This window comes from Lontra canadensis, unplaced genomic scaffold (genome assembly GCF_010015895.1).
Source record: "Lontra canadensis isolate GAN:19392208 unplaced genomic scaffold, GSC_riverotter_1.0 scaffold31, whole genome shotgun sequence".
NCBI classification, from domain to species: Eukaryota; Metazoa; Chordata; class Mammalia; order Carnivora; family Mustelidae; genus Lontra; species Lontra canadensis.
Genome location: NW_022631025.1, coordinates 13325648 through 13329645, shown reverse-complemented (window position 1 = coordinate 13329645; position 3998 = coordinate 13325648). Strand labels below are relative to the sequence as shown.

The window sequence follows — 3998 nt, the reverse complement described above, 5'->3', positions numbered from 1 at the left end:
TATGAACAGGGTAAGCCATGATTAATTGCTTAGTACAATGAAAATAATCCACAATATACATGAATCTTAATTTAATGCTCGTTATAAAAAAGGGGATCTCTGATGTTTTAACACACCTTTGAAACCATTACCTTCCTAAAATTTTCCACTCATGAGCTCTTAGCTCATGAACAGTGATAATTCTAGAGAAACTGGACAATCTAAATTGATCAGGTATAAAGTTTCCCAGGTTATTATATTTATCCGGCATGAAGAGTTTTGATGATATCTAATTATACGGCTGTTTTTTAATTTAGAGTTGTCTGTAGATTGATAGGTTAAAATATTTTCTTGCTTCTCTTAAGCAAACAAAACAAAACAAAACAGAAAACACATTCCCATATATAAATCAAAACATCAGAGACCCTTGAGCCCAGAAGTACCAACAGAGCTGAGAATCAATATAGAGCGAAGGTTGCAACAACAGTTTCTGACAAAACCGTGGGAGTGATTTGAGGATAGAAAAAAGTAGAGTCTGTAGCAAGTTGGTGACCTGCATTGACAAAGGAAGACAAGACATTTTCAATCCAATTGTATTATTTAGGATAAGGTAGGTTATATTATAGTAACAAGATGACCCCTGAACACCTCTCTGTCTTCTCTGCATGGGGAGCAGCTCTCTTATCCCCTGGAAATGGATGCCTGTGCAAAGTTTGCCTCCACCCTCTTCTTAGTCAGGAGCATCTCTCAGCTGTCGAGCTGATCACTGTCTGCAGGGGTGCTAAACACCCCCCCCCCCAGGACACTGACAGATGGAAGCCTTAGCAGCTTGACAGCCACAAATCCCCTATCCTTACTTATTCCTAACTACAGTTCTGAACAGTGTCATTTCAAAGGACGTGGACACAGCAGCCAAGTTCATTGGGGCTGGGCAGCCATGGGAGGGGGGCTGGCTCTGGGGCTGGAATTGGGACTGTGTTTGGGAGACTTATCATTGGTTATGGCAGGAATCCCTCTCTGAAGCAACAGATTTTCTTCTATACCATTCTGAGCAGTACCCTCTTGGAGGCCATGGGGCTCTTTTTTCTGACCGTTGCCTTTCTCATCCTCTTCAGCACGTGAGAGAGCCATCTCTACCTCCCGTGGGTCTTTCTCCCGTGTCTTGTCTGCCCTGTATGTTCCTTTTCCTATACCTCCCCAGGCAGCCTGGGGAAAGTGGCTGCCTCAGAGTTTAACAGAAGGAAGCAAATTAGTGCTTTATTGATAAGAAAAAAAAAATGACCCCTGAAATCTCACCCACTTGATATGTAAAAGTTGATTTCTTGTTCACCCAATTCAGATATAATTTGGTGGCTTGCTAGAACTGTGTCCTTCCCAGTGACAGCACAGATATCCAAGCTCTTTCTTTCTTATAGCTCCACCATTGAAAATTCTTGGTTTCCAGGGTTGCTGGTTTAGGAAAAAAGAGAGCTGGGGATTGGCTGGACTTATCACTGCTGAGGCTCCAAAGTGTCATGTGTCCTGAGGCACAGACCATTAAATTTGTCAAATATTTCCTGGGCTTTCCTACCTATCCCAGTTTCCATGTAGGCTACTCTTGGCCAGTGTTCTATGAACCAAAATGATGTGTAACCTCTGGGATGAAGCATTTAAGAGCCAGTGTGGGGTTCTTCAAGCTTTTTCTCCCTCTGTTATATGACTGCAGTTCCAAATGATAGAACTATAAGTTTTGTCTCCTCCTCCTCCTCCTCCTTCTTCCTCTTCTTCTCCTTCTCCTCCTCCTCCTCCTCCTCTCCAGCCCCCTCCCCCTCCTCCTTCTTTTCCTCTTTCTCCTTCCTCATCTTCTTCTTCTTCCTTCTTCCATTTTCTTTCTTCCTTACTTCTTTCTTCTTTCTTTTTCTCCTTCTCCTTTTTTTTTTTTTTTTTAAGAACCTGATCCTCAAATTCATTGTTTGGATGGGAGCTAGCCTACGGAGCTCCTGGTCCCAGAGATGGCTCTATGCAGACAAGAGAAGAGTCCAGTTGTATGTGCTAAGTCTTGAAATTTGGTAGTTTGTTCCCACAACATAACCTAGCCTATCTTTACTGATGCCCCCAGGGAAGATAAACACTTCAGAGCCCAAGTCTTCCAATGGAAGGAGTTCTGTAGAGCTGTTTTCTAGAATCCTACTGTTGTTGAAATGTATTATAACTCAAAGTAATAGCATCACATAACCAGGGATAACGTTCTGTGACTGGAAGTGTATCTATCCAGTTTAGAAGCTGCTATACATTTTAAGTATACTAAAAGAGCTAGTTCTCCCAAGAACACATTTTATCTTACCCCTAATCATTTTCCCCCAGTTTTCCTTCAGGACCTATAAAAGTCTGGGTAATGTTTTTAACTGACGACCAATAGATGCTTTCATAGCAGACCTGAATGGTCATTTCCTCATGGGAAAGAATAGTAAACCCTCACACACTCGGGTTTTTTTTTTTTTTTTATTAAACAAGGTCTTTCAACTGCCTTTTCTGACACATCAAAAATAAGTTCAAATCTATTTTTTAATTGAGTATGATGTAGATTGCAGAACTGTCAACTCATTATTTCACTCCCTATAGAAAAAGACACTGTTAGTATTTTTTAATATATTGGCTTCAGATGTGTTTTCAAATATTCAATAGTAGAAAGGGTCTGACCCTCTCTAACATTGGAAATGATTCATGTTAGGTATTCTTAGGGCAAGCAAGGCTATAAAACTACTTTTAATAATTGCAAATTTTAGTTTAAACATAAATTGCACATAGTTTGCAGTAACTTAATGCGACACAGACATCCTTGTCTCTGGGAAAGCCAAACCTCATGAACTGGAAATGTACAGTCAGAGAAACCATTTATAATTTTGCTTTGAGCTTTGGATGCTTTGGTTTGAGTCAAGATATATGAAGTCAGGTTTATGACTGAGAAAGTTACTTTTCCCTCTCATGCAATGGACAGTTAGCTACAGCTAAGCATAAATTAACAAAGGGTATTGCTAAATTGCCAAATATTTTCCTTTTTAAGTCAATAGAAGAAAAAACAGCATTCCAGTACTACTTTAAATGTATAGAACTATTACAAACCTAGGAACTTTCAACACCCAAAGCAATGTAAACAAGAAGACTTAAAGATATCTTTCGGGCACCTGGATGGCTCAGTGTGTTAAAGCCTCTGCCTTCAGCCCAGGTCATGATCCCAGCATCCTGGGATCAAGTCCCGAATTGGGCTCTCTGCTCAGCAGGGAGCCTGCTTCCCCCTCTCTCTGCCTGCCTCTCTGCCTACTTGTAATCTCTATCAAATAAATTTTAAAAATAAATAAATTAATTAAAAATTTAAAAAAATTTTTAATAAAGATATCTTTCATAGAAGAATATAGAAAGTGGCCATGTTATGAAGTGATGATAATAAAATAGTTCTCTCCTTGTTTGTGTTTCTTTAATAATCACTTTTAAATACATTAGTCTTTTGAACATCTTACCCTTTGTAATGATCCAGGAAAAAAAAAAAAATGACAGTGAATATTCAGAACCTCTTATACTTCTCACATCCCCAGGAATTCTTTTTTATTTTGTCTCCACAATTGGGGGCTTAACCATGCATGCAATCTGGAATGATGAGTGAGAAATGAAGCAGGAAGATCTGTAAGCTGAAACCTACCTGACTACTGTTCACTGCTCAGGGCCAGGAGTTATTTGTAGAAAAGGAAGGATAAAAGGGCAGGTACAAGAGAGGTGAGAGATTGGGCTGGGTTGGAAAAGGAGATTGAATAAGACTTTAGAAACTGAGGGAGAAGATTAGGACTAAATTGTCCAACTGTGATGAGTGGTTTTCTGCAACGACCGAAGGGTAGGCAGAGAAGATTTTTAATGTTGAGTTAGGAGTTATGCATGGAAGTATTCTTTTGGAGAGAATTCAGCAAAGATTAAAGAATCTCTCTTTCTCTTGGTGCACCTGGGTGGTTCAGTTGGTTAAGTGTCTGACTCTTGGTTTAGGCTCAGGT

At 39.7% G+C, this 3998-nt stretch overlaps 1 pseudogene; it reads left to right on the top strand.

Annotated features, from left to right (window-relative positions):
- Positions 1 to 632: 632 nt before the first annotated feature.
- Positions 633 to 1101, top strand: LOC116873073 (annotated as a pseudogene).
- The last annotated feature ends 2897 nt before the right edge of the window (positions 1102 to 3998 follow it).